The 19,580-nt window shown below is 46.8% G+C and overlaps 1 protein-coding gene and 1 long non-coding RNA gene across 3 annotated transcripts in view; both read left to right on the top strand.

Annotated features, from left to right (window-relative positions):
- LOC147016368 (neural cell adhesion molecule 2-like) overlaps window positions 1-19,580 on the top strand; it is a 79,531-nt gene that overhangs the window by 2,359 nt on the left and 57,592 nt on the right. The gene's annotated exons all lie outside the window — the stretch shown is intronic.
- LOC147016369 (uncharacterized) lies at window positions 455-5,459 on the top strand. Its single transcript, XR_015049032.1, has 2 exons — window positions 455-3,501; window positions 3,629-5,459. It is a non-coding gene; the product is annotated as an uncharacterized LOC147016369 (long non-coding RNA).

Below are 19,580 nucleotides of genomic sequence, written 5' to 3'. Positions count from 1 at the left end.
CAGGTACACACGTCATTCCACGACAACAGGTACACACCTCATTCCACGACAACAGGTACACACGTCATTCCACGACAACAGGTACACACGTCATTCCACTACAACAGATACACACGTCATTCCACGACAACAGGTACACACGTCATTCCACGACGACAGGTACACACGTCATTCCACGACAACATGTGCACACGTCATTCCACTACAACATGTGCATACGTCATTCCACTACAACAGGTACACACGTCATTCCACGACAACAGGTACACACGTCATTCCACTACAACAGATACACACGTCATTCCACGACAACAGGTACACACGTCATTCCACGACGACAGGTACACACGTCATTCCACGACAACATGTGCACACGTCATTCCACTACAACATGTGCATACGTCATTCCACTACAACAGGTACACACGTCATTCCACGACAACAGGTACACACGTCATTCCACTACAACAGATACACACGTCATTCCACGACAACAGGTACACACGTCATTCCACGACGACAGGTACACACGTCATTCCACGACAACATGTGCACACGTCATTCCACGACAACAGGTACACACGTCATTCCACGACAACAGGTACACACGTCATTCCACGACGACAGGTACACACGTCATTCCACGACAACATGTGCACACGTCATTCCACGACAACAGGTACACACGTCATTCCACGACGACAGGTACACACGTCATTCCACGACAACATGTGCACACGTCATTCCACTACAACATGTGCATACGTCATTCCACTACAACATGTGCATACGTCATTCCACTACAACAGGTACACACGTCATTCCACTACAACAGGTACACACGTCATTCCACGATAACAGGTGCACACGTCATTCCACGGCAACAGCTATGTACATCATTCCACTACAACAGATACGCACGTCATTCCACTACAACAGGTACGCACGTCATTCCACTACAACAGGTACGCACGTCATTCCACTACAACAGGTACGCACGTCATTCCACTACAACAGGTACGCACGTCATTCCACGACAACAGGTACGTACGTCATTCCACTACAACAGGTACGCACATCATTCCACGACAACAGGTACGCACATCATTCCACGGCAACAGCTACGTACATCATTCCACTACAACAGATACGCACGTCATTCCACGACAATAGGTACGCACGTCATTCCACGACAACAGGTACACACGTCATTCCACGACAACAGGTACATACGTCATTCCACGACAACAGGTACACACGTCATTCCACGACAACAGGTACACACGTCATTCCACGACAACAGGTAAGCACGTCATTCCACGACAACAGGTACGCACGTCATTCCACGACAACAGGTACGCACGTCATTCCACGGCAACAGGTATTTACATCATTCCACTACAACAGGTACGCACGTCATTCCACGACAACAGGTACGCACGTCATTCCATGGCAACAGCTATTTACATCATTCCACTACAACAGGTACGCACGTCATTCCACTACAACAGGTACTCACGTCATTCCACTACAACAGGTACATACGTGTTTACCCCACATCACTTGCACCGCTGCTTCCCCCTCATCACCTACTCCCGGTGCTTTTCACTCATTACCTCCCCCCCCCCCCCCCCCCCGGTGCTTTGTACATATCACCTGCCCCATAGGTTTTATTTTTTGATGTTTGTTCTCCTCATTCCCCATATGTGTGAATGGCTGCCTGTCAGGTGAGCTACCTATCGGACATCAGGGCAGCACGTCATTGAGGAATGAACAACATGGCACGATGGTAGAACAGGAGCATGAGAGAGCATCTTTGTCACAGCGTGTCTTTGTCTTTATAATACAAGATGTTTCAAAAGTCCAGAATCATAGGAAGTTTTAATATTTTTGTGTCGATGTCCTTGAGATGGACAGGATGTCGTGGACAGACAGAATGGCTGCCAGGTAGTCCAGATTTAACACCACTCAACTTTCCTTCTTTGGGGACACCTGAAATCGGTGGTTTCTAGCACAAGACCACAAACTATTGAAAACTTAGAGAATTAAATCAGGAACAAATTTGATAAAATTGGTGTCGATGTTAAGAAACGTTCAAACAAACCTCCGTACAAGAACCGATCCATGTATGTATATCAGTGGCTCACAATTATTTAATTTGTAATTATATCATAAATATCCCGAAGATTCGGGACTTTTGAAACACCCTGTACGTTATGTGTCACCTTCGATGTATGCATGTACATGTTATGTGCAAGCACAAGGACATACAACCGTAACACTCCTCTTCCTCACTCTCAGGCTGTGTGGCTCCTGGTCCGGTCGCTCTCCGTTTTGCTGAAAACCCTCCTCTGTGCGTATTACTTCTCTGTCCTTCCTTATCTAAAACATCTCTGTTGTATCACCTCGTAATCACCTCCTTTCTAACGTATAAAGTCCTGTCTCCTTCAGCCGCTCCTCATAGCTTAGTCTAGCTCGGCCTGGAATCATTTTAGCCATTCTACGCTGAGCCGTGCCGACGGCAGCTACGTCCTTCCTCAGATGTTTTCAGTTTTCCAGGATTGAGAGCTTAGGCTTTTTATCCACGGGAAATCTCACAGCATCTCCCAGCTACGGAAGGATCATAAAACGAATGGACCGATCAATTTCTTTGGTCGTCCACTGGAAGATGTTCAGTCTCTTGAACTTCTCGGCCTCACCATCCACCCTGACCCTTCATGGGTCAACCACGTAGCAAAGTCGGTCTCCAAAGCCAGCCGTGGACTGGGCATCCTCCGTCGTTCCAAGTAACCCCTTGAAAAATCACAACGATTCACAGTCTACATACATCTGCAAGACCTTTTATCCATAGCTCCATGGAGTAGTGCTCTCCCCTATGGGCTGGAACTCCAGCATCACATCTGTATCTCCTGGATTCTGTGGAATCTAAAAACTCTCAGAATTATTGTAATCACCAGCTATGAGGCCGAAGCACAAGAAATGTTGCTCTCACATCGCGGGTAGATCGGTGGTCTCTTTGTTTTCTACCGTCTGTTTTGCAACGTCGTTTCCTCTGCTCTCTCTCAGTCCTCCGACCCTCTTCATGTTCTCCAGGATGCACGTGTTCTTCTGTTAACCACCAACTGGTGGTTTCCTTTGTTCTCCCAAAGTCCAGGCTTTCCTTTGTTCTCTTTTCTCCCCTTCGAGGAATCTCCTTCCTGAGGTTGTTCATATGTACGCTTCCCTCCAGGGTTTTAAAGGAGGTAGTGCACCACCATCTCACATCACCCTTCCTCCCCCAAATCACTACCCGTGACCCTTTATACCCCCTATCAACTCCGCCTAACCAAACTCTCTACGAGCAGGTTACTGTGCTTCCTCCGCCCTTCTCTCTCCTCTCTCCAGCTGTAACACAGGTGTTCACGACTGGTTGTTCATTAAACCCTTTGCAATGCAATGCCCGTTGGAGATATGGATCGCGATCCTCCTCACCAACACACCCGTTCCTGTGATTATTGAATGGTATGTTTGTAATCAAGACCGACCTGAGACGACCTTTCTGTGATTAATACGCAGTTGCAAGCATGACGTTGACAGCGGTGTTTCTTGTTGAGTTTTTTTTCGCAAAATTATTTTCCTTCTTCCCCAGATTTGAACTTGATTTGCATAATGCCTGTCTGGGTTAAAGGTCAAGGTCAAGGTCAAGGTCAAATGGCAGTCTGAAAAAAAAAAAAAAACCAACAAACAAATTTCAAAGACCGCTGGGCCTTCCAAGATGTTCTTGCATCGTAATAGTGTACCTGCACTGAAAGTGTGTACCTGCAATATCGTAATAGTGTACCTGCACTGAAAGTTGTGCACCTCATATTTGTTTCGTGTCCTTGACCGACTTTTTCATTTTTATTTTTCGGATTGTGACCTGATGAACAAAAACACACCTTTTTTTGATCATAACTCGAATAATTTTCCTCTGATTTTCATTATGTTGAGTTTTATGGATGGATTGTAGATGGGGACACATTTTCTTAATTTACACTTTATCCCTAAATGTTGAAGGTCAAGGTCTTATGGTGGTCTGAAAAAAATCTGGCCATCATTGGATTGCGGACCAAGGTTAAGTCGCGGCCATTCGGCGGCGAGGGGAAGCCTCCCCCGGCAGGGCGATTTCTCTGTCGTCACAGATATCTATCTCAACTTTTGATAATTTTGGTGAAGTTTGTCCGAAGCACCATTCGTGACAAAACTCTCTGGTCTGCGTTTGATAATAATCCGTAATTTATGGCGAAAATCTCGTGCTTTTACTGAGAACAGCGAGTGCGTTCGTTACTGGCTTTGATTTTTTTTTTTTTACAGTTCTTCTTCTTTCTTATGCAGCGCACAGCTACGAGTCGCATCATTGGCCGAGGTGGCACGGCTGTTCCACTGATGCAGTGCCCCCCCCTGTAGGTTTGAGTTGGAATTTGGAGTGGCCAAGGTGCCGGCGATAACTCGGCTTCTCCTCGTGAAGGACACCGGTGGGACCATGAACGCCCAGTTTAACGTCCATCGGAGGGATGGCACACGTATTGATGAACCACCCTGCCTGTGAGACATACCTCTAGGTCTAGGCCATCCCTCCAACCTGATTATTACAGCACTGTATTTCCTCCGTATTATAGTCGGGGCTGCAAAACGAAACTTTCACCTCCATACTGCACGATGTACCGGTCAGGCTGGCGGTGTATAAGTGAGAGAGAGCAAATGGAGCAGCTGTTGCATAGTGCTTCCCAATGAGATTACCTGAATTACATGATATCACAAATAAAATAGGATTTAAGTTCATTTGGTGTTAATGTAGTTTGGATTTTCGATGCGATTCGCCAAAAAATGATGTTTCATATGGAAACCTGGCGTTCTGATAAATGTCTGCCATGATCTGCAGACATTTTGCAAATGGAATTGAAATCATGTGAATGACTTCCTTCGACTGTTTTTGCTAGGAGGATGAACAGAACAAGATAAAATAATCTTTTAATTCCAGAAACGTTCCAAAGTCGACTTGATTAAACCCATCGAGTACTCGGTGTATTGCAATTTGTGTCTCCAAGCGCACCAAATTGTTGGCCATGTCGCGTCTCATGGGACATCACGAAATTCCCCAACTGAATGTCTCGTGGCAGGCACACTCATGGGTCACGTGCACTGGGTCACACGGTGGCCCAAACGCATCCTTACAACGCAATCCTCAATTTGTATTCCCAAACTAGAACGGCACTCGCTGGAGCGCACACCTCCGCCACGCTGAACGGTTCACATTATGTATCCCACTGACTGGTCTGATCTGAATTTGGACCTGAACTCAAATCGAATCGATTCGTCCTTGTCACACACCCAACTCATTCATCCACCAAGTTTTGTTCGGATCCGTCCACAACTTTTTCAGATACCATGCTATATATCGTTTTTGGCCCGATCTCTCAATGGTGAAGAATCCCTTTTTTTTTAATTAAATAATTCTCGTATCCGGATTCATATCTTCACCAAAAATCGAACCAATTCGCCCTTGTCACACACCGAACGTGTCCACCAAGTTTCGTCCGAGTCCGTGTGCAACTTTTTGATATGTCGTGCTCACAGGCAAAACAAGCAGGCAGACAGACAAGCAGGGGCAAAAACAGAAGCTCCGCGTCCCACCTTCGGTGGCGGAGGTAATAATTTTAATTTAAGAAAGATTTGTCCCATTGCGTCCCGACGGTACAAAATTCCTGAATTTGAATCGAAACTTTAAAATAGGCAACGACTGACTTTCCGGCGATTCATCAGCGGAACATCCGTGCAACACTCCGTCCACTAAGGAAGAGTTTGAAACATGAAAATGTGTACACTTGCAAACTTCTCGGAAATTGATTCCATAAAAAGTAAAGTTGTGAGTTTCATGATGAAAGCACAATAGCCGTCTGCTCTCCGATAACAATCCTTTCTTCACCACTCACGCACCTCCCCAACCCCCTCCCCCTGGTCACACTACCCAGCTTTCACAGTAAACATCAAATTGTCATCGTGCTCCAGCATTCCCTACATTTCATCAATTCATCGTGCCGTAGTGAGCCTTCATTTTTCCCACAGTGACTGTTACAACAATTTTGGCCTTGCTTTGCCCACTGCACGAGCTGCTTGCAGACTGGAGTAGGTCCAACTGCCATCGAAGCTTGTCCGTAATTTTTTTTTGGGGGGTGGTAATTTTGGTGTATCTCCTCGCACGACATCGATCCGGGTCTTGAAGGGGCCTTCCCGTCCTGATAGATGGATCCGTTTGCAAATCTTCAGTTGCAAAGTCAAAGCTCTGATTCCTCCATCCTGGTTTGGTCTCATGTTTGGTGGGACAGAGTCATGGGTGGTGTGTGTTCGAAGCCTTACTGCTCAGCACATCTGTTCATAATCCACACAATCACAGCCATACGTCGATGCTCTAACATCCACATATAGCAGTGGAGGAAGGGAACGTGGAACCCTCATTTTTATTCACCATTAAACCTTCTCTGTTTAGTTATTTGACATACTGAGAAAGTTGAGGCAAAGTGAACTGTTTCCAAGTTTCATGCTTATGAATGTGTGATATTATTTAGTAAACACGTGAAGGCATACAGCGGTTGTTTAGAAAACATGGCATGAGGTCACGGCTCCAGTGTCATGGCATTTTATTTCCACCATGAAGTATGTCTTTGAAAAAACCTCAAGCACCGATACCATAATGCAGTGTGTCTGTAAACCTGCGCTCGATTACCCGACACCTCAGGAGATCTGGGAGTGGGATTGTGTTTAAGAGAACGTGTAAGGAGTCTGAGTATAATACGAGAGTGGTGAAAGATATCGATTCACATAGTGGATATTATTAGATTTAAACACACTATTTGCATTAGGCGTTGGCACTAGGTAAGTTCCATCAGCATTACTGGTCACGGACATGTCTGTTGCATTTTGTCTGATGTGCATCGAGGTTCGGTCTGATATGCGTCATCTACTGTGCATTGAGGTTCGGTATGATGTGTGTCAAGGTTCGGTCTGATATGCGTCGTCTGCTGTGCATTGACGTTCGGTATGATGTGCGTCAAGGTTCAGTATGATGTGTCTAAAGGTTCGGTCTGATGTGCATCAAGGTTCGTTCTGATATGCGTCGAGGTTCGGTCTGATGTGTGTCGAGGTTCTGTCCAATGTGCATCAAGTTCGGTCTGATGTGCGTCAAGGTTCTGTCTGATATGCATCGAGGTTCTGTGTGATGTGCGTCGAGGTTCTGTCTGTGCATCGAGGTTCTGTCTGATGTGCATCGAGGTTCTGTCTGATGTGCGTCGAGGTTCTGTCCAATGTGCATCAAGTTCGATCTGATATGCGTCGAGGTTCGGTCTGATGTGCGTCGAGGTTCGGTCTGATGTGCATCGAGGTTCTGTCTGAAGTGCGTCGAGGTTCTGTCCAATGTGCATCAAGTTCGATCTGATATACGTCGAGGTTCGGTCTGATGTGCGTCAAGGTTCTGTCTGATGTGTGTCGAGGTTCTGTCTGATGTGCATCGAGGTTCTGTCTGATGTGCATCGAGGTTCTGTCTGATGTGCGTCGAGGTTCTGTCTGATGTGCGTCGAGGTTCTGTCTGATGTGCGTCTGGTTCGGTCTGATGTGCGTCGAGGTTTGGTCTGATGTGTGTCGAGGTTTGGTCTGATGTGTGTCGAGGTTTGGTCTGATGTGTGTCGAGGTTCGGTCTGATGTGCATCAAAGTTCGGTCTGATGTGTGTCAAGGTTCGGTCTGATGTGTGTCGAGGTTCTGTCTGATATGCGTCAAGGTTCGGTCTGATGTGTGTCGAGGTTCGGTACGATATGCGTCGAGGTTCGGTCTGATGTGTGTCGAGGTTCTGTCTGATATGCGTCGAGGTTCGGTCTGATGTGTGTCGAGGTTCGGTACGATATGCGTCGGGGTTCGGTACGATATGCGTCGAGGTTCGGTCTGATGTGTGTCGAGGTTCGGTACGATATGCGTCGAGGTTCGGTCTGATGTGTGTCGAGGTTCTGTCTGATATGCGTCAAGGTTCGGTCTGATGTGTGTCGAGGTTCTGTCTGATATGCGTCGAGGTTCGGTCTGATGTGTGTCGAGGTTCGGTACGATATGCGTCGGGGTTCGGTACGATATGCGTCGAGGTTCGGTCTGATGTGTGTCGAGGTTCGGTACGATATGCGTCGAGGTTCGGTCTGATGTGTGTCGAGGTTCTGTCTGATATGCGTCGAGGTTCGGTCTGATGTGTGTCGAGGTTCGGTACGATATGCGTCGGGGTTCGGTACGATATGCGTCGAGGTTCGGTCTGATGTGTGTCGAGGTTCGGTACGATATGCGTCGAGGTTCGGTCTGATGTGTGTCGAGGTTCTGTCTGATATGCGTCAAGGTTCGGTCTGATGTGTGTCGAGGTTCGGTACGATATGCGTCGAGGTTCGGTCTGATGTGTGTCGAGGTTCTGTCTGATATGCGTCAAGGTTCGGTCTGATGTGTGTCGAGGTTCGGTACGATATGCGTCGATGTTCGGTCTGATGTGTGTCGAGGTTCTGTCTGACATGCGTCGAGGTTCGGTCTGATGTGTGTCGAGGTTCGGTACGATATGCGTCGGGGTTCGGTACGATATGCGTCGAGGTTCGGTCTGATGTGTGTCGAGGTTCTGTCTGATATGCGTCGAGGTTCGGTCTGATATGTGTCGAGGTTCGGTACGATATGCGTCGGGGTTCGGTACGATATGCGTCGAGGTTCGGTCTGATGTGTGTCGAGGTTCGGTCTGATGTGTGTCGAGGTTCGGTACGATATGCGTCGAGGTTCGGTCTGATGTGTGTCGAGGTTCGGTACGATATGCGTCGAGGTTCGGTCTGATGTGCGTCGATGCTCGATCCGATGTGCGTTGAGGTTCTGTCTGAAGTGCGTCGAAGCCGAGGTTGACAGAATGGGAATCCTCCTTCAATTCAGGTGTTTCCTTGTAAAATCAGAGCAACGCAGTCCACAAGGCCTCTGTATTTGGCTCAATGGAGTACTGCTCTCTGCTATTGCTTTGCTCCCCAGCATCACATTTGTTTCTCTTGGATTCTGTGGAATGTAAAACGCTGTGAAAATTATTGGAATCTCCTGTGATTAGGAGGAAGCACAAGCTCTGTTTCTCTCACATCGCACGTAGATCAGCAGTGTCTGTTGTCTACCGTCTATTCTCCAACATTGCTCCCTCCACTCTCTCAGTCTTCCGACCCTCCCGGTTCCCCCAGGATGAATGCACTGTTCTTCCATTAACCCCTTCCTGGTCAAATCCCCCAAATCCTAGCTTACCGCACACCTGTACTGTTTTCACCTGTTTGTCGAACTCCCTTCAATGTTCAACCAATCCCACTCATCTCTCGAGGGCTTCAAGCAGGTCGTGCACCATCATCTCAGTTCATCTCCCATCCCTGCCCATGATCTTTTCTACCCACATTAACCATTCCTAACCCTCCAAAATGCAACTCTTTGATTTCAAGGTTAATGTTTCCTCCCATCCTCTTTCTCCTCTTTTCCTGTTCATCCGATCCAATTTTAATGATACTCTGTCGGAATTTGGTCCTGCTGTCCCCCGATCCGTGCTTTGGCTTCTTACTGTCCATCACCTCGTTTTTTTTCCCTGAATGTAGATCTGTTATAAAAAGTGGGATAATGATCGATATGATCAACAAGGTGAGATGTATTCCTCAACCCTACCTTCCCCCATGTTGAGGAAAGACCAATGGGATGGTGTCCTCTGTATGGTGGTGTGTATGCGTGGTGCATTGATTGTTGTTCAATTTATTTTCCACCTGCATGCGTCTCTTTATGCAAAGCACATCCTTTTTTTTAACAATGCCCTTTGTGACGTTTCACCCTCTTGCGGAATATGACCTGCAGCCAAATGTAGCTCCTGTCATCGAGAGGACTAGCACGCGGTTCAACTGCCTCATGGGCCCGGCCAACAACATTTCTCATCAGTCATCGCCAAACTACACGCAACTCACCTTTGTTGTGAAGTTTGGACACCTGGTGATGTAAAAAAAAAAAACATTCTAATATTCTCGACTTCCATGAGGGTAGTCATCATCGATATCTTCCGGCCTCCTTGGCCAATGTCAGAACGCCCTTTGAGTCACCCGAGACAACCAAGAGGACCTGCCAACAAATGGCAGAATACACCCTGTCGTGGGTGGGACAACCGGTGGATGGAATAATCGTCACAACACGATGTGTAATCAACTGCAAACAATGGTAAATGACATCCGCTGAGTCTTAATACCTTTTCCCCAGGAGGACCGAGTTGAATCGGAAAGATGGGGTCGTTGTGGGCAGGTGTTGATGCTATGGTCTCATGAGTGAGTCCAAGTCACATAACACGACCACATTGACGGTTCTACATTGTGGATCAGGCTCGAGTAGATGTGCGGATTTGATTCTTGTGAACAATGAAGGGGTTTTGTGAATGGCTTTCCGACAATGAAATGCAATAATTAGCATTGTCTGGTTTCATGATTATCCTGAATAATAATTGGAAGTGATCTGGTTCACTGTGGAATGTTTCCATGATTCGTGTAAATTGAACAAACCCTGGAAAACAAAGCCTCAGAGGTTCTGCTTTCGGGTTCGGGTTATGGAGCTCGCCTCGCTGCTCGATGTGTTTATCGCTATTTCCATTGTGATTGAACCTGAGAGGTCAAGTCGTTGTGATTGAACCCGAGAGGTGAACTTGTTGCGATGGAACCTGAGAGGTCAAGTCGTTGTGATTGAACCTGAGAGGTCAACTTGTTGCGATTGAACCTGAGACGTCATCTCGTTGTACTCTTTCATTGCTGCATTCACTTCGTTGAAAAAGGGGGAGCGGGGCTACAGAACCTCCCACTCGGAAATACATCAAACCAGTTTATTAAAGTCTACTGTGGGACAAAGACTCCCCTCAAGTCGTGTTGACGGGTATTTGTCATAATCGTTATGCTCGCCAAGTGTGCGTTGGGAAGAGTGAGTAGTGTTGGGAATGAAGTGGTGGAGAAGGAAACAAATCTTTTGAAATGAGGGTTACCATCTCACTTGCAGTTATATTACATAGCAATGGAAACAATTCTGTAATTTTTTGGCTTGTCGCCAGTAGTGGTGGTTGTTTCCCAAAACACATGTGGTGGTTGTTTCCCAAAATACATGTAGTGGTAGTTGTTACCCAAAGCACATGTAGTGGTGGTTGTTTCCCAAAACCCATGTAGTGGTGTTTGTTTACCAAAAACACATGTAGTGGTGGTGTTACCTAAAACACATAGTGGTGGTTATTACCCAAAACACATGCTGTGGTGGTTGTTTCCCAAAACCCATGTAATGGTGGTTGTTTCCCAAAACACATGTAGTGGTGGTTGTTTCCCAAAACGCATGTAGTGGTGGTTGTTTCCCAAAACGCATGTAGTGGTGGTTGTTTCCCAAAACACATGAAGTGGTGGTTGTTTCCCAAAACACATGTAGTAGTGGTTGTTTCCCAAAACACATGTAGTGGTGGTTGTTTCCCAAAACCCATGTAGTGGTAGTTGTTTGTCAAAATCCATGTAGTGGTGGTTGTTACCCAAAGCACATGTAGTGGTGGTTGTTTCCCAAAACACATATAGTGGTGGTTGTTTCCCAAAACACATATAGTGGTGGTTGTTTCCCAAAACACATATAGTGGTGGTTGTTTCCCAAAACCCATGTAGTGGTAGTTGTTTGTCAAAATCCATGTAGTGGTGGTTGTTACCCAAAGCACATGTAGTGGTGGTTCTTTCCCAAAACACATATAGTGGTGGTTGTTTCCCAAAACACATGCAGTGGTGGTTGTTACCCAAAACCCATGTGGTGGTGGTTGTTACCCAAACCCGGTGATGAACGGCTGGAAGTTGTTTATTCCCTGCACTATTCCTGGAACATTGAGAATATTTGAACAGTTTGTGTATACCTGCATGCTTACCTGCGTGCTTACCCACATGCCTACTCGCATGCCAACCCATATGCACACCTGTGTGCATGCCCATGTGCATACCCGCATGCCTACCCATGTGTGTACCCACATGCATACCCGTGTGCATATCTGCGTGCCTACCCGTGTCTAATGACGTGTGTACCTGCACACCTACCTACGTGTGTACTGGCGCACCTACCCACATGTTTACCTACATGCATACCCATGTGCATATCCACATGCCTACCTGCTTGCGTACCCATGTGCCTACCCACGTGCATACCTGCACACCTAACCATGTGTGTACCCGCACAGCTACCCACATTCATACCCGCACAGCTACCCACGTGTGTACCCGCTTGCATACGTGTGTGTGTGTGTGTGTGTGTGTGTGTGTGTGTGTGTGTGTGTGTGTGTGTGTGTGTGTGTGTGTGTGTGTGTGTGTGTGTGTTTTTTAATGAATCCTTGTTTATGTCCAATGTAAGATTTACAAAGATATCCGAGTGGGACATTTTCCCCTTTCCCATGATTTAATGGACCATCTCGAGAGCTCGTGATGAACACCATTTGTGAGTTTGTCAAATGATGCTCATGTTGTGGTTTCATAACGTGTTCATACCTCGTGTCTTGTGGATCAGCGGAATCACACGTTGTTGGACTACCTGATTCAATGGTCAATCCATCCAGATCATCATCCATCATTGAGGTTTGGACCCTTGAACCTCAGAATATCTTCAAAGAGCGAGTCCACGACCTCCGATGTGGAAATCAGGGAGAGATTGAGAGATGAAATATATATATATATACTGTATATCTCGATTTTGGTCCCTTCTCACTCAACGGTGAAGAATCACTTTAAAATTCCAGTATCCGGATATTCACCAAAATCTGACAAATTCATCAGTGTCAGACACCCAACCTATCCACAAAATTTTGTTTGAATCTGTCCATAAATTGTTGAGATGTCCTGTTCTCAGACAGACAAACAACCAAACAGACAGACAGACAGGCAGGGGTGAAAACATAACCTTCTTTGGTGGAGGAGGTAATGAAATGTAATGTAATATAATGTAATATAGTACTGTATAATAGAAATAAAAATAAAAATATAACATAAACATAAATATAATATAACATAAATATAATATAACATCTATCTTCTACCTATAATTCCAGCAATGTGTGTGTGTGTGTGTGTGTGTGTGTGTGTGTGTGTGTGTGTGTGTGTGTGTGTGTGTGTGTGTGTGTGTGTGTGTGTGTGTGTGTGTGTGTGTGTGTGTGTGTGAGTGACCGCTGTTTCTCGACAACCACTGGTCCGATCTAATTGAAACTTGCCAGGTATATTGCTGGGGCCCTGTGGATGTGCCTTTTCAAGGTTTGATATTGTTGCGAATTTGCGCCCGCCGGCGTGCAATCGGCCGCTCGACTCGAATGGCGGCCGCCTCGCCCACCGGACGGACAATTCTGTCGTGACCCTCTCGGAACAATGCCGGGGGCTAGTCACGGGTGGGGGTTTAACCCCACCACGACCGTGCCAATTGCCCACCCGCGCAGGATAGGGTTGCTCGCCAAATTCGATCTACCTAAGTACCTGCGCGGATGGTCGACCGGGCGATCGTACCTCGCCGCAGGCCAACTCCGGACACGAACCGCTTAAGCGGTCTGTTCCGTGCTATCGGGATAACTGAGCGGTGTTATCGTCGGCTTCGACGGTTCCGATTAATTATCGGGCGTATTAAGCCCACTACGAACCCTTTACGTGAAGCAGGATGGAGGGTCAATTAAAGAAAAGACGAAGCGAAACAGGAAAACAGTTCACACAATGCACATTTATTACACGACACACGGAAAGCACACATATACAGCCAAACAGTCAAAATGCACCTATATCAGTAAAACAAAAGAAACAATGACGCAGAGTTACTACCGACTACGCGCACACACGGCAACACTTATACAGTTCTACTTTACAGACGGCGCCAACACACATTTACTCAAAAGCAAAGGAAAGAAGCCACCCTCATAGACAAGGGGGCAGATGGGCCTGTAGGCCAATATGTGCGTGGGACCTGAAGGAGCGGCCAGGTCCGCGAGACCGGGTGGGTCCTATCCGCGTCCTCGTGATGCGTTGGCGGACGAGCCACAGACGTGGCCGCGTGGCTGTGCCCCGACTCCGTGCTCCTTCGCGGGTTTCGTTGGCACGACGCTTGGAGTGGGGTGGGAACGGGGCCCCCTTTGTTGCACTATCTCAGCGCGGGGGAAAAGGGGGAATTGTTGATGCCCTGGGGGAGGGAGAATGGCTGGCTGGCTTGGGTCCCGCGACGAGCGATCTCCCACCGCGACCTCGTCGCCGACCTTCTCGCCTCGGACCTGAGCTCCTTGGCCTCTTCCCACAACTCTATTCAGCCGACTGCAGAACCCAACTCGATGCCATCGCCACCCGACTCCACTCTCTGCCACACTCTGCCGCTGCCACACTCTGCTCTTCCAACCAAAAATGACTTCGCCCGATGACTCTCTTCCACCAAAACTGACTCTGCCACGATTCGCCTGGTGATCGCCGTTTTATAGGCTGGCAGGAGAAGCAATATGCAAATTTCCGGATCAGAATGACCTTGGGGGCGGAGCCACGCTCGCCAATTGGATGGAGGAAAAGTGGGCGTGAACCTTCCCTGATCCTAGAATTTGCATATATGGATTTCACACAGACGCGCCTGGAGGCGGGGCCAAGCCGCTCCGCGCTTGCTGATTGGACGGATCAGAAGTGGGCGTGTGGCATTCTTGATCCGAATTCTCCCTCGGAAAGGCCGCTATTTGCACTCGCGGCTCGGTGCGTATCTTGAACGAGCCCAAGACAGCCCGACGCTCAGTGTTCACAGGTGGTGTGGGAATGGCCGTAGAAGGAGAGAGGTGAGGGTGGTGGAGGGTTTATCGGTGGTGGTTTGATGGTTATGGCGGTTGAGACATGGTTGGTTCAAAATAAAGATAGAACAGAAAAACGGCTATCTCAAAGTGTCGCAGCCCGAATGAATCACATAAATTCCCTCTAAACAATGGGTTTGGGGCTAACTACACATGTACTTAGAGTTATCTCACCTACGGGACCTGAATGGTGGTTTGCGAATTTCCACAGCCGTAACAATATTAATCGGACAAGTGGTTCCCAAGTTATGGCCATTTATTTACCAAACCAATGACAGGACACGTTGCTGCGTAGGCGTGGCCGATGGGGAAAGGGTGCCATTTAGTTACCAATGACAGGACACGTTGCTGCGTAGGTGTGGCCATTGGGGAAGAGATTCTCAGCCTCGTTCCCCATTACGGGTTACAACGTACTGACTTCCAGATAGTGATGACTTACTGTATTCTAATAATTTCTCGATTTCTTATGTGCATTTATCGATAAACACAATGCCCCAATCCAGTCGTCGTTTACGAGAGCGAAGGAACAGCCTGTGTGGTTGTTTGAAAGTTTTTTTTTTGCACGTACGGCCACGCACGTACGGGCACGCGAGAGCGAAGGAATGGCCTGTTTGGTTGTTGTTTCTGGAACGGGGTTTGAAAGTTTCTTTTTTTTCCCCCACGTACGGCCACGCACGTACGGGCATGCGAGAGCGAAGGAACGGCCTGTGTGGTTGTTTCTGGTACGCGGTTTGAAAGTTTTTTAAAAAATTTTTGCACTTACGGCCACACACTTACGGGCACACACTTACGGGCACGCACTAGTAAATATAATATAACATAAATAAAAATATAACATTAATATAATATAAATATAACAAATATAAATATAACATAAATATAATATAACATAAATATATAATATACGATAAACATAAATATAATATAACATAAATATAATATAATATAATATAACATAAATATAATATATCTGGTGTTGGCTTAATGGTTAGAGTGGTGGGCTTGAGATCCTATGATCCTGAGTTCAAATCTCACTCGGCTGTTGAATTAATACCAGGTGGGGTTAACTCTGCTTGTCATCCTTCTGAAGGTCGGCAAAATGAGTGCCAGCATGCTGGTATCCTGTGTCGGAGTGGCGACCCGTCCAGGATTGTGTCCAGTAGCCAAGGAGACTGCTTTGGCAGCATCAATGCTCTGCACAGAGTATGGTCCCAATGGATGGATAAATATAATATAACATTAATATCATATACGATAAATATATAATATAACATAAATCTAAATATAATATAACATAAATATGATATAAGATATATAGATAATATAACATAAATATAATATAACATTAATATCATATACGATAAATATATAATATAACATAAATATATAATATAACATAAATTTAAATATAATATAACATAAATATGATATAAGATATATAGATAATATAACATAAATATAATATAAGATATATATATAATTAAAACATAAATATAATATAAGATAAATATAAATATAAATATAACATAAATATAATATAACATAAATATGAATCCATCCATCCATTGGGACCATACTCTGTGCAGCGTGTTGGTGCTGCCTAAGCAGTCTCCTTGGCTATTGGGTACAATCTTGGACGGGTCGCCAATCCAAGATAGTATACCAGCAAGCTGGCACTCATTTTACCGACCTCAGAAGGATGACAGGCAGAGTCAACCCCACCTGGTATTAATTAAATATCCGACCGGGATTTAAACTCAGGACGCTAAGATCTAAAGCTCACCACCCTAACCGTAAAGCCAACACCAGGCATATAATATGATACTGTATAATATAAATACAAATATAATGTAATATAAACATATATATATATATATATATATATATAATATCATAGAAATATTATATCATATTGATATAATATAGATATATAATATTATTATAATAGTAATATAATAATGCCATCCCTTTCGTGCCATTAAGGAACATAGGGCTGTCGAGGCAGTTTTATTAGCAAGGAGTACAGTCCAGGACAGGTCACCACTCTGATGCAGGTTACCCCAAATGGTTATTACCACAGGACACTAGTACTCATTTTGCCAACCTCAGAAGGATGACAGGCTGAGTCAACCCCACCTGGTATTAATTCAATGGTGACATGGGTTCCAATTGAGTACCCTAAAGTCCTCAGCCAACCACCTTAACCACTCACCTTAACCATTAAACCAACACCAGGCTTTTGGTGGATATAATAATGTGGAGAAATTGTTCAGAAGTCTCGCCACTACTTCCAAACAACAGAGTTTACCTTGTAAGGTGGGGGCGTTTGTTCTCTTTGCCCATGTCCACCCCGTGGAGTATTTTGGAACTTGGACACAACTTGCGGGGAAACTCCTGAAACTTTCACCGTGTGCTGTTCATTGTCGTGGGATGGAAATGTGTGCGAGAGAGCCGTTGAGCGTTTCACATGAACTTTGGAGGATTTACCGGAAATATCGAACAATCTCTTGCACTGCCAGGTGTGTGAGGCAAGACTTTGCCAGGTGTCGGAATAATGCGGTTGAAGGTCGTCATTCCACGTGCAGAGAAAACCCAAAACGTAACCACGAACCACATACCCTCATCAATGAGGGCTCTCGTACCACGGTGGTGATGTGGCTTTGAAGAAACCGAAATTGATAACTGGTGTGGGTTTAGCGGGTTGTGGGTTTAAGGATTTTTTGGGGGGGAAACAAAACCGATTGATAGGAATGCAAAGCGAGGATCATGCTCTGATGCTTTTGAGTTCTATAATGGGTCGCCTTCACTATGTACAGGTGGGGACATCAGGTGAGAATCAAAGGTTCATCTGAGGAAGTGACAGAATGAGGGACTTGGAATATCAGTGAAGGAAAACAAAGAGAAGAGGAAAGCTGGCAGAAGGGAATGAGTGGAGGATCTGGTGGAGTCATGACTATTGTCTCTGAGTGGAGTAACCATTCCAATGGCACTCAAGGGTTAGGTCTACACTCAAACTAGAGAAACCAGAGAGAGACAGAGACAGAGAGAAAATCGTGAAGGAGGAGGGATAAGAGGCACACCCTTTGTTCATGGGAATGAACAGCAGAGTTTCCTACTATTGCTTTCAAAATGAGGTCATGGAGAAGGAAGGGAAAGGCGTGGATGAGGTGTGCATGAGGGATCGCCGCTGGGTGGATGAGGGACAGCGATAAGAGATGCAGCTCTGAGGGATGTATCTGAGATGTACACAAGGAATGATGACACAGAGGAGGTTCACATGAGAAGTGCACGAGGGATAGATGAAGATTGGTTGACACATAAACGAGGTAATGAGGAACGTGGTAGGTACAGACGAGGTATAGATGATGTGCGATTGAGGGATAAATGTATCGGACACGCTGTAGTGATGGGTGAGGGGTGAGAGCGGAGTCGAGAGGGTGAGATGGAAGAATGATGTTGGAGAGAGTTGGGGACGTGCGGCCTTGTTTATCGGTCTTTCCATCTCACTTGTCCCCGTCTCCGTTTGAACCACCCTGCCAGTAAGTGCACAGAATGTGGGGTCATTTCACGACCGTTATAATCTGCATCCTGCTGAGCTCTCTACGGACCCCTCCACCCGACCTTGGCTCCCTGGATCCCCCTTCACCCTCTCGTCTGCCTTTCCTCACCTTCGCGTCAATCCTTCTCTCCACCAGCAACTCTCATCCTTCCATATCTAACCAAAGCTCTCTCTCTCTCTCTCTCTCTCTCTCTCTCTCTCTCTCTCTCTCTCTCTCTCTCTCTCTCTCTCTCTCTCTCTCTCTCTCTCTCTCTCTCTCTCTCTCTCTCATCCTCTCATCCTCTCATCCTCTCATCCTCTCTCTCTCTCTCTCTCTCTCTCTCTCTCTCTCTCTCTCTCTCTCTCTCTCTCTCTCCCTCTCATCCTCTCATCCTCTCATCCTCTCATCCTCTCTCTCTCTCTCTCTCTCTCTCATCCTCTCTCTCTCTCTCTCGCTCGCGCTCTCGCTCGCTCTCTCGCTCGCGCTCGCGCTCTCGCTCGCTCTCTCGCTCTCGCTCTCGCTCTCGCTCTCCCTCTCTCTCTCTCTCATCCTCTCCCTCTCTCTCTCATCCTCTCCCTCTCCCTCTCTCTCTCATCCTCTCCCTCTTCCTCTCTCTCATCCTCTTCCTCCCTCTCTCCCTCTCCCTCTCACCCTCCCACCCTCTCTCTCATCCTCTTATCCTCTCACCCTCTCTCTCATCCTCTCCCTCTCTTTCATTCTCTCTCTCTCTCTCCCCCTCTCTCCCTCCCCCTCTCTGTCTCTCCCTCTTCTCTTTCATTTTCTCTCTCTCCCTCCCCCTCTCTCCCTCCCCCTCTCTCTCTCCCCCTCTCTTCCTCCTCCTCTCTGTCTCTCCCTCTCCCTCTTCTCTTTCATTCTCTCTCTCTCCCTCTCTCTCCCTCTCTCCCTCTCACCCTATCTCTCTCCCTCTCTCCCTCTCATCCTCTTATCCTCTCACCCTCTCTCTCTCTCATCCTCACCCTCTCTCTCTCTCTCCCTCCCCCCTCTCTCTCTCTCCCCCTCCCCTCTCTCTCTCCCTCCCCCTCTCTCTCTCTCCCCCTCCCCTCTCTCTCTCTCTCCCTCCCCTCTCTCCCTCTCCCACTCTCCCTCCCTCTCGCACTCTCTCTCTCTCTCTCCCTCCCCCTCGCTCTCTCTCTCTCTCTCTCTCTCTCTCTCTCCC

The sequence above is a fragment of the Eptatretus burgeri genome, chromosome 11 (assembly GCF_056783735.1).
Source record: "Eptatretus burgeri isolate ZD-2024b chromosome 11, Ebu_testis_v1, whole genome shotgun sequence".
In the NCBI taxonomy this organism is placed as follows: Eukaryota; Metazoa; Chordata; class Myxini; order Myxiniformes; family Myxinidae; genus Eptatretus; species Eptatretus burgeri.
This window is presented reverse-complemented; position numbering and strand designations above follow the sequence as displayed.